The sequence below is a fragment of the Mastigoproctus giganteus genome, chromosome 13, assembly GCF_048544385.1.
Source record: "Mastigoproctus giganteus isolate SK-2022 chromosome 13, ASM4854438v1, whole genome shotgun sequence".
Classification (NCBI taxonomy): Eukaryota; Metazoa; Arthropoda; class Arachnida; order Uropygi; family Thelyphonidae; genus Mastigoproctus; species Mastigoproctus giganteus.
Window position 1 is genome coordinate 22,460,455 of NC_143587.1, and position 11,327 is coordinate 22,471,781.

At 39.6% G+C, this 11,327-nt stretch overlaps 2 non-coding genes across 2 annotated transcripts; both read right to left on the reverse strand.

Annotated features, from left to right (window-relative positions):
* Positions 1-6,407: 6,407 nt before the first annotated feature.
* On the reverse strand, positions 6,408-6,496 carry TRNAY-GUA (transfer RNA tyrosine (anticodon GUA)). The gene is given in 2 exon segments: positions 6,408-6,443; positions 6,460-6,496. It is a non-coding gene; the product is annotated as a tRNA-Tyr (tRNA).
* Positions 6,497-10,604: 4,108 nt separating this feature from the next.
* Positions 10,605-10,692, reverse strand: TRNAY-GUA (transfer RNA tyrosine (anticodon GUA)). The gene is given in 2 exon segments: positions 10,605-10,640; positions 10,656-10,692. It is a non-coding gene; the product is annotated as a tRNA-Tyr (tRNA).
* Positions 10,693-11,327: the final 635 nt, after the last annotated feature.

Consider the following 11,327-nt stretch of genomic DNA (forward strand, 5'->3'; position numbering starts at 1 on the left):
TTGATGAAGGGATAGAGGGCGTGATGTCTAAATTTGCAGATGATGTTAAAATTGGGAGAGTAGTTAATGATCACTGTCAAGCTGAGCTTCTTCAGAGAGACCTAGATAGACTTCAGGAATGGTCAGAAAAATAGCAGCTGTGCTTTAATCCAACAAAGTGTAAGGTATTACACCTGGGAAACAGTAATCCCAAAAAAACTTATTCACTTGGTGGAGTTCAACTAAACCCAGTACTGGAGGAAAGGGACTTGGGTGTTACGATACGGTCAGACATGAAATTCTCTGAGCATTGTAAACAGGTTGCAAGGAAGGCCCATGGTGTCCTATCGATGATCTATCGAACTTTTGCAAGTAGAGATAGGGACGTGATAATCCCATTATATAAGGCTTATGTTAGACCACACTTGGAATACTGTGTTCAAGTATGGAGACCGCACCTGAAGAAAGACATCGAGCTTCTTGAAAGGGTGCAAAGAAGGGTAACTCGCCTGGTGAGATCGGCAAAAGGGCGTCCTTATGAAGAAAGACTTCGAATATGTGGGTTGCAGAGTTTGGAAACTAGACACCTTAGAGGAGATTTGATTGAGGTGTTTAAGGCTCTGAGAGGCATCAGTAAAATGAATGAGGACAAAATTTTCAAGATTATAAATGATGCTAGAACTAGAGGACATAAATTCAAGTTATGGGGGGAAATGTTTAGATTGGACTGCAGGAAGTTCTATTTTAGCCAGCGAGTTATAAATTACTGGAATAAGTTGCCTTCATAGGTGGTAGAGGCCGACAGTTTGGGGAAATTCAAAGGTCATCTGGATAGTACTTTCGGGTAAGGGAAGCGCATAGGGTGATAGGTTTAATTTCCTTTTTATTTATTTTTTATTTTATTTTTTTTATTTATTAATTATTATTATTTAGTTATTTATTTATTTATTTATTTTTTTGTTTTTATCATTGTTTTGTTCGGATTTTTTTTTTTTTTTGGCTGGTGCAGCATAAGCCATAGGCTTTCTTGCACCATGCGGCCGTTACTAATACTACTAATACTACTATATTGTACTGCAGGTCAACTAGACCACAGTGCTACATCGCTGCTGTTGTACAACATGTTACCTCAAGCTGATTTACTGTTAAGCCAGTCAATGCGAACCCGTCACAATAGAACAGAAGTATTTGCTGGCTGTGGTTAATCTTATATCACCCGTTACCTACTTTGAGCCTTCACCAGCTTCATAGACCATTTCTACACAGGGGTGTTGCAGTGTGTAGCCAACTCAGTAATATGGTAACTTAAATTGCTCATATCTGCCAGCTTTTCAATGGTACTATATACAGTTACTGAACAGGCCAATGCATGATGTCCCACATATTTAATTGGGTGGGCTTGTGCCCTTGTGGATAGTTGGTATCACCACTGTCCTCCCCACTGGGTGGAAAAGACCTGAGTTTGAATCCTGTCAATGACGGAATTTTTATGTGCCTTCTCAAGGTGGATGAATTAGCCAGTCTCAGGCAATAGTCTTGGCAGCCAGGTGATTTTTGGTTTTTTCTCTAGGAAGCTCAGGTTTTTTGTCCAGCAAAATAAATCGGCCACAGAACATGCATGCATTTACAGACATATTATAGACAGCACAATATGCCTACGTTTCAGATGTGCCTATAACCAAGTACCAAGAGCTTCGTTTTGTATGGGAGGACAACTTGCGGGATATGTCCAACTAGTGGTAAGAACCATGTCAGGAAGATTATTACGATCACCTGGAAATGCAATATGAACTACCGATGTGTATTGTGTCTGTAAGTTGCATGTGTTCTCTGGTCGATTTACCTGCTTTGCTGGATGAAAAACACTGGGTTCTGGGGGATAAACCTTGCTCTCTACGCCTGAGACCGACTAACTCAGCCATGGAGTGAAAAAAGCCCATAAAAGTTTCTGGCGTCATTGACGGAATTTGAACCCAAGCCTTTTCTACCGGTTGTGGGGAGGATGGTGATGATACCATTGTACTACGTGTGCAAACGCATGCTTCCAATCGAAAACGACACGTCTTTCCAGTTGCTCACGGCCGACTAGTTTAAAGTGTAAAAAAAAAATGGTACATAAGGTCAAACAACCTCCATCCGACAGAATCGTAAAGGATTCTACAAGGTGGATGTTCCTGGTGAGCAAAAGGTGCAGCACATCGTACAGGCTCAATGGCAAGTCACTGTGAGAGTTTATATCACAATACAATATAGCAAATACAAGAGCAATGTCCCTAAAGACAAAGCACTGCACCCTCAGACATAGGGTTCACAGCAAACGACCTAAAAAACACCATCTCACCTCTGATTATCATCGACGGCGAATGATTTGGTGTCAACAAAAAACTGGTTGGAGAACTGGAAACGAGTGTGCCAGTCGAATGAGTCCAAATACCTGGTGCAACACGCCGGTGGACGCCTTTGTTTTTGGCGCAAGAAACATAAGTATGCACTCATCATGCATAGTGCCCACTGTCCAGGTAGGTGACAGTGGTTGCTTTATATGGGGCATGTTTTTCTGGCAAGAAGTAGGACTCCTTGTGCGTATGGATCAACGTTTCAATGGTGAGGTATTTTTTGTGTGTTTCTTGTTCTTGTTTGTGGTCTCCAGAATTTCCCCCATATGCCACTGTATCGTCTGTACTAGGCAAATGCCAAAGCCAGCTGTATTAGTGTACTGTAGGTCTGTAAGTGTTATGTTTGTACTAGTGGGGTCTCTATGTATGTATGTATTTATGTGGTCTCTGTTTATAGTGGCTCCTAGGCTTTTGCCTATCTCCACGTAATGTCTCTGTAATGGAATACAAAATCTCTGTAAAGCGGGCCTGACATAGTATTAATGTATATACTGGTGAGGTCTACTAGCCGTTCTAAGGAGACTATGTCCACCCTGACATGTTGCATATTTTCCGGACAGAAACCAGATCTTCCAAGACGATAATGCACAGCGTCACCTGACCCTCACTGTACACGAGTGGGTCGAGGAACACAGTGCAGATATCACCCATCTTGATGGGCCTCCAAATTCTTTGCCTGACCTCAAACCCAGTGAACACCTGTGGCATGTTTTGGAGCAGGAACTGAGGCGTATGGACACACAACTCATCTATTCCGACACTGTGGAAAGCCTCGCAGGCAGCATGAATGCAGATCCCAACGTACATTTCAGACATCTAGTGGAATCAATGCCTAGATGAATAGCGGCTGTTACCTGTGGGAATGGTAGCCCAACACGGTATTAGATAGGTGGTCATAATTCAGTGATTACTGAGTATATATTAAAAAGAATGAAGGCAAGCCATTCAGTGCAAAGGGGAACTATCTCCTTCTCTTAATGGTAAAAAAAGTCACCAAAGTAAACGATATTACGAATTGTGCTATTGGTTTTAAAATTCATCACGTCTTTGTTGAAAGAATTCCTGTAATCTTAAAACGTTTTCTGGTCTAAACACAAACCAGTGAAAACTGGTTTGGAATGTGCTGTTGTTCACAAAAAATTACTTTGTAACTAATATAATGCGATTGACGAAGGGTAGCCATATTCCCCTCCAGAGGTAGCTGTGTGTAAATAGCATTTCACTGATATTCTTTTTTGCAGCATATGTACACTGGCGTGCAAAACTTAAGGACCAACACTATTTCTAAAGGTTAAAACCACAAAATCAAACGAAACAGCCTGTGGCGATTTGCATAACTGTGGCTGTTCAGTAGAAAGCTGGTGCACATGCAAAAATCTGAATCGTGATGAGAGGGCTCACATAAACAGATAAAAGCAGCAGTTATGTGCAAATTACCGAATGGTGAGAACGATTATTACAGACGTTCGGTTGGTTTCATACAGTGCTACAGACAACGAAATGGCCAGTAGACACCATCTGGATGACAAATAATTGGAAGTTCGAAGTGCAAGGAGTGTGGCTGCATAGTTTGGTATCGCCCATAGCATCGTCTCACATGCGTGGTCGGCCTTCAGGACGACAGGTACAGCTGTCGAAGGACGAGTGGTAATCGTCCACGAAAAACAACGCCTAATGATGACCGCTATATACTCCTACAGGCCAAGAAGAACCGACACCAGACAGCGGGATCCATTGCAAACCAGCTGCACAGGACGCAGGATATCGCGGTTTACTATGGCCTCTCCACAAAGGTGGACTGTTTGTCCGACTCCACAAAGGTGGACTGTTTGTCCGACGGCCAGTACGCTGTGTCCTTTTAACACCTGCCCATCGGAGACACCGTTTACAGTGGTGCATCGAACAGAAGGACTGGACAGCAGCGCAATGGGGTAAGGTACTCTTTGCTGATGAGAGTAGATTCAGTCTCAGCAGCGATTCTGGACGTCAGCTAATCTTGCGAGAGGTTGGCACGCGGTATCACCCCGCAAAAATCACTGAAAAGGATCGATATGCCGGTCGAGGTGCTCTCGTCTGAGGAGGCGTTATCTTGGATAGACGTACACAACTCTAGATACTGGAAGGTGGTACTGTAACCGGTACACGCTACTGTACTGAGGTAATCCTTCCCCATGTGCTTCTGTTCCGAGGTGCCATTGGCTCCGAGTTCGTGTTTATTAATAATAACGCCTAACCTAATCTCACTGTAACTGTTGATATGCTTTTGGAAAGTGAGGACATTGTTCGAATGAATTGGCCTGCCCGTTCCATTGGTCTAAATCCCATCGAACACATATGGGATGCGCTGGGGAGACGCCTAGCGGTACGTCCATACCCACCAGAAAATGTTCACCAGCTGAAGATGGCGCTGACAGAGGAATGGACGATCTTACCCCAACAACATTGTTCTAAGTATAGACAGGCAGTGCAAAGCCTGCGTCGACATTAGGGGTGGCCATATCTCCTACTGAGGACCACCTCTTCCCTTTGTTCCATCTTTGGCAGTGATGCATCTGTATCATGGCAGCCAGTGCTATGTTGCCATTTTTGAATAAAGTCCCTCTAAAGTACCGTTTTGTTTCCGTTGTTGTTTTCTTCATCATTTCTGTACCCCACGAGGTTCCTTTGGTATGCTTTTCCCATATCCAGGACACTCCTATGAGAAGCTACATGTGAAAACCTGACTGGTCCTTAAATTTCGCACACCAGTTTAGTTGATGGAAAATTCTGGGTGTTTACAGTAATTAGTCTCTGACGGGTCCTGTTTACAAAAATTATTGTTTTACCGTACATACTGACACCGGATGTAACAGACAACTTTTTTGACACGTAGCGCCTCTGGCGGTTGATATGATGGTTGTTGTTTCGTTCCATGTTTTTTACTCGAGAATTGAGAATCATAAGTTAACGGAATTAACGACAACGAGAGTTGTAGTAATATAATCAAAGAGATTTGTATGTTTTCTGTTAGAATTATTCTTTATTATAATATTCGTAATTAAAAAGAACGAGAGTTGTAATAGCGTAATCAATGAGACTTGTGTTTTCTTTTTTTATATTTGTGCTCGTTGTTTATTTGATCATTATATTATTTTATTTTACGACATGGGCCAACCCGGAACAATATCTGGCATGACCATGCGTCGCACGCTCGCACGTATGGGCTATACGGGCAGACAACCCCTATGGCATCCTCTCCTAACCAAGGTCCATCGGCGAAAAAGACTCGCCTGGTGCAAAGAGCATGCAAGTTGGATGTTAGAAGACTGGAAGGAGGTGTGCTGGTCGGATGAGTCACGTTATTTACTCTACACCCTGGACGGTCGTGTATGGATTTGGCGTCAACAACACGAGGCTCTTGATCCATCATGCATGGTTTCAAAAGTGCAGGCCAGTGGAGGCGGTTGTATGTGTGGGGCATGTTTCATTGGCAGGAACATGAACCCCTGTGGAACACCGTATCAGTGGTCTCCACTATCGTAAACTGCTTGCTGACTGTGTACACCCCACTAGGTTACACTTTTTCCCGAATGGCGATGGTGTTTTCCAAATGACAATGCGCCGAGCCATAGGGCACTTGTTGTGCAGGAATGGTTTGAGGAACACAATTCTGACTTCCTGCATATCGATTGGCCTCGGAACTTCCCTGATATCAATCCCATAGAGCACCTGTGGGACACAATGGAGAAGGCATATCAGGCATCTGGATACACCAATCACCTCCATGTCTGCATTGCTGACCGCATTACTCACAGCTTGGTTGGCCATATTTCCCCAGTTTTTTTTTTTTTTTTTGTCTGGTGCAGCATAAGCCTGAGGCTTATGCTGCACCAGACAAAAAAAAAAAAAAAAAAATTCTGAGTTACCCAGAGGGTGAGAGAAGCAGAAGGGAATCACCAAGAAAGAGAAGATTGATGATATCCAGCTCAGGACCTTGGATGTGCCAAGCCCATACTCACCAGATGTGAGCCCCTGGGGTAAAATAAAAAAAAATCCGTCGAGCCGGAGTCGAACCAGCGACCTATGGATATCTGTGAACTAACCACTACAGTCCACCGCTCTACCAACTGAGCTACCGACGGAACGCACATTCTTCCTCATTTTGAATATTGCAATCGCAATAATGGCAAATGACGCAAGCTTATAAAACAGCATCAGCCAAAAATAAATAAATTCTCATATCAACCGTCCATCTCCTCCATCTGCTTTGAATTTATTCAAACTACCCACTTCCACAACTACAGATGGAAGTTTGTTCCTGTAATCAACCACCCTCGCTAGCTGAAAGAAAATTTCGACACGTCTAACCTGCAACCATTCTTCCTCAATTTGAATTTATGCCCCCTCACGTGCGCAGTCTGAGCAAGAGGAAAAATGCCATGAGCTTATTCAATCCATTCAATGCCTTAAACACCTCAATCAGATCATCTCGCAGGTTTTAATGTGCAGACGCTGCAATTTGCAGAACTGAAACCTTTCTTGGTAAGAGCACACTTTTGTTCCCTTCACCAATCTGGTTGTCCTTTTCTGCACCCGTTCCAGCAGATCTACATCCTTCCTGAAATGAAGCCTCTACACCTGTATGCACTACTAAAGATGTAGCCTAACCGTTGCCTTGTACAATGGGATAAAAGCCTCCTTATCTCTGCTAGCAAAGTTTCTGTATTCAATGGCTTCTAGGGATATCTTTCGGGGAAAAAAATGAGTTTCTCTCCAAGTTATACAGAAATTTTAATGAACTGTTCTTCCTTCTTACAATCATCATATCGCTTTTTATGTTTTCACACAATAAATAAAAATAAATATATAAATAAAAATAAATTTTCTTTAAATATATGTTTCAATTTAACTTTAAAAATATATAAGGGTGGGAAGTTTTTTAAAAATGCTTTAAGGGTTAAATTAACAAAAATAAAATAAATATATAAATAAAAGTTTTTTTCTGAAATTCATATGCGTTTCCAAAGTTTGAAATGTCACTCAGAGTTGGTTCAATTGACTCAGGACACATTATTTTTTTTTGGCAAATTTGTTAAAAGAGAGAAATTCCATAAGAAGATCAAAAAGTGAGAAATGCGACAGCGAAAACTGAACAAGTGCTTTTAAGACCTATCTTAAAAGGGAATCTTTGGTAGGAAATCTTTGGACATTAGAATAGGATGTTAACTAACTGCAGGCTCATCTATTGGTGTTCGTAGATCCTAGGTATCTTCATTCCAAAGCCTTATTACATTATATCTGATTCAATTTCATCCACTTCTAAATTAGAAATCCGAGAATTATAAATTGTATCTACAATTACTTAGAAACACAGATAAGATAGGGCAGAACACTCCTTGAACATTTCTAAATAATTCGCACATAAATGAACAGAGAATATAATTTGAAACCACTTCAAAACGTATATATACGTTCTCACGACAAGAAGTCAACACGTGTATATACGTGCGTACTCCACAGAACCGACACGTGAAAAGTATATACTGTATATACATAATTATATGTTAGTAAGGATTTTGGACTAAAGATGAATATGGCTAAAACAAAAGTTTGCCACAGAAAGGGATATAATGATTGAAGGAGCAGTAATTGAAAAGGTGGAGTCATATGTTTATCTGGGACAAGTCATTGGCTGTGATAATGCTAAATGGCTGGAAGTCAAGAGAAGAATAAATTTTGGATGGATAGCATTCAGGAAATATAGTCACATACTGAGGAGCAATATCCCAATTTGTCTGAAACATAAAATAATGAACCAATGTATACTCCCCACCATGACTTATGGAAGTGAAACTTGGGCACTCACCAAAAGAATGGAAGAGAAGCTGAGAACTACACAGCGAACAATGGAACGAATTATATTGGGAATCAGACTGTTAGATAAGAAGAGAAACACATGGATTAGGCAGCAAACTCAAGTAAAGGACATTCTTATCAAAACTAGAGAACTAAAATGGTCTTGGGCAGGACACATAGCTCGAAGACACGATGACAGATGGACTAAGAAAATAACAGAATGGTACCCAAGAGGAGCTAGAAGAAAACCTGGAAGACAACGACGGAGATGGACAGATGAAATTCACGAGGTCGTAGGTAGTAAATGGATGGCCATTGCACAAAACAGAAGGAACTGGAAAGTTGCTGGAGAGGCCTTCATCCTGCAGTGGATTAAAAATTGCTGCTGATGATGACGTTAGTCAAAGGATAAAGGTAAAATGAATATCCTACACGATTCAGTACTGCAAAGAAAGGAAAAATGGAGAAACGCTTTTCCTAATACAGGCAAATCCTAGAGTTCAGCAGCACGGGTGCATGATAAGGAAAAGGACAGCAGGATGGGAGGGGGGTGATCCTAAATTAAGGCCCTGTTTTAAAAGATATTATTTCACGAATGTTGATTGGTTGGCGGATGGAAAGACAATGATTGTTATCGTAATCACCCCCCGGCACGCCTTTTGTCTTTAGGTCTTTCCCCACCTGTGCCACATTTTCTCTGAATTGCTTTTACCACCAATTCACTAGAAATTTTAGAAAGGTGGGACATCCTCTATATACAACGCCCAATGAAATACAAGTGAACCGATTATTAATATTTTATTTTTATTTAATTTTAATTTTAACATTAATATAATTTTAAATTTATGATATAATAAAATTTCGTTCTGAAAGCAAACTGAAAAGAAAAATGAAATTTTAAGAAATTTTTGTAGAATTTTTAAAGGAATATGAAATTGGGCATATGTCTTCCATTTTTTTTTTTTTTTTTGTTGTTGTTCATGTCAAGTTGTTCGTGTTGTTAATATAAATTATATAAATGCTTATTACTACGCATTTATATAATTTATATTAACGTTATATAAATGCGTATTACTACCTTCTACATTTTTTGTCGAGTGCAGGGCCGGACTGAGGTATTCCCGAGCAGAAATTATTTTGGAGTCCCTTTGCATATCCTAAATATCTGCGTAAAGTTTTGTAAAAAAAAATCCCTCCCTTGATCTTCAGCTTCTGGCTGAAATAATGGTTTCTCAGGCTGCTGCCCTGTTAGCCCGTGCTTTAATCCAGCACTGCTGGTATGTTCTGTTTCGCAAAATTTTCCATTTCGAGCTCAGAGGAAAATTTATATTTCCTGTAAATTTTCTCAAAATTTAACTAAAAAAAAAATCTTTCTTTTTAGATCGCTTTATAAATGATTTTTAAAAATACGTTCAAATATCTTCTGTCTTCCCAGCCTTCAACCCATAATAAAATAACTGCAAACAATAAAAAAAAAATAATAATAAATAAAAAACTCACTGATGCAGAAGGAATATTTATTGACGTGTCATACACGCATGCTGATTTAACGTTTGTTGAACATATATACCATATTATACTAAACATAGATTATTTCATCAGTGGCAAAACTACCATACCGCCCACTTCTCTAGGGTGGAGAGGGGAAAGACGAGTGCGCTTTGCCCGAAGATTAAGGGATAAATAATGGAGTAGAGGATGAGGATTAGAGCTTTGACTTAGAGAAAATTACTCTGTTTTTTTGTTTGTCTTCTTTTGATAGTGTAATTCTGTGCAACATGGACATGTGTTATGTAGCGGCACCTATTAGTTCAACTCCACCATGGTACATTGTGATGAATACTGAACTCTGTAAAATGGCCAGATATGAGTATGATGCTATGTCTTCGAAGTACGTGCCTTGTTTAATTTGGATGGCGCCATTTTTATGGTTAAAAAAATTTAAAAATTCCAATTTTCAAAGGGCACAATTTTTTTTTATTTGCCCTGGATGCCATCAACTGTAGTTACACCACTGTGTAGCCAATATATTAACTCCACAATGTCTATCCTCTAAATTCAGGGAAAGACCAGAATAACTTCCATCATTCAGTGTAAGGCTGAAGCCAGACAACCAGTTCTCTACCCCCCCCCCCCAGTACCCGGGTTTGGCATGGTTGTTTAAAGTTCCCCACTGTTTTATTCAATGTGCACCAGATTTTAGGAGATTTTTATGCAGAAACCTTTTGGTTCTGTAGTTGGGTGAAGTTCATATAAATACATTTATATTAAATATGATTTTGTTTCGTTTTATTCTGAGATTGAAACAATAAAAACAAAATATTATTGAACAATAAAACACAATAAAATATTTTATTGAAACAATAAAAACAAAAACAAAAAAAAAAAAAAAAATCCGTCGGGCCGGATTTGAACCAGCGACCTATGGATGTCTACATTTTACTTCTACAGTCCACCGCTCTGCCAACTGAGCTACCGACGGGTTGTAAGAACTTGATTAGAATGATCTCTAGAGTATATAGGCTTGCCAACTTTTTAATTTTATTTTATTATTCTTTGAAAAGGTGAATTTTTCTCAATGCGAACATTTTAATACCATTAAAGATTACTGATGTAATAGTACATCGACTTTAAAAATGCATTGCTTCATAGAGTAAAAAATTGATAAGCAACAGAAATAAATAATGTCTGTAGATCGATTGAAAACATGAAGTTAGGCTTTTAATTTCATGTATGAGATGTCTGTAATCATGGAAAGCAGTTATGAGATAATCTGACATCTTTATAATTTCCATTGATTTGGTTTTGCTTTCGTACTCTAGCAGTAAGAGAATTATATTGTTGTTTAGTAACGTTTTGTACCGTTAGAGGGCGGATAAATCAGAGCATTTTAAGAAACCATTCTAGAAAAGTTGAAGAATAATAGTACTGTAGTGTCGTTTTTCATACAATGCTAATAAGAAACCGGATCTTACTTAAGGTTTTTCCTTAATAATAAACTTTAAAAAACTTTTAGCTCTGCAACTCTTGTGATCCTCAGCTGGTTCTAAAAAAAAAAGGTGGGGGATAGCGCAGAAAAATATATGGCGCTAAACATTTTTGATATTTCAAAATAAT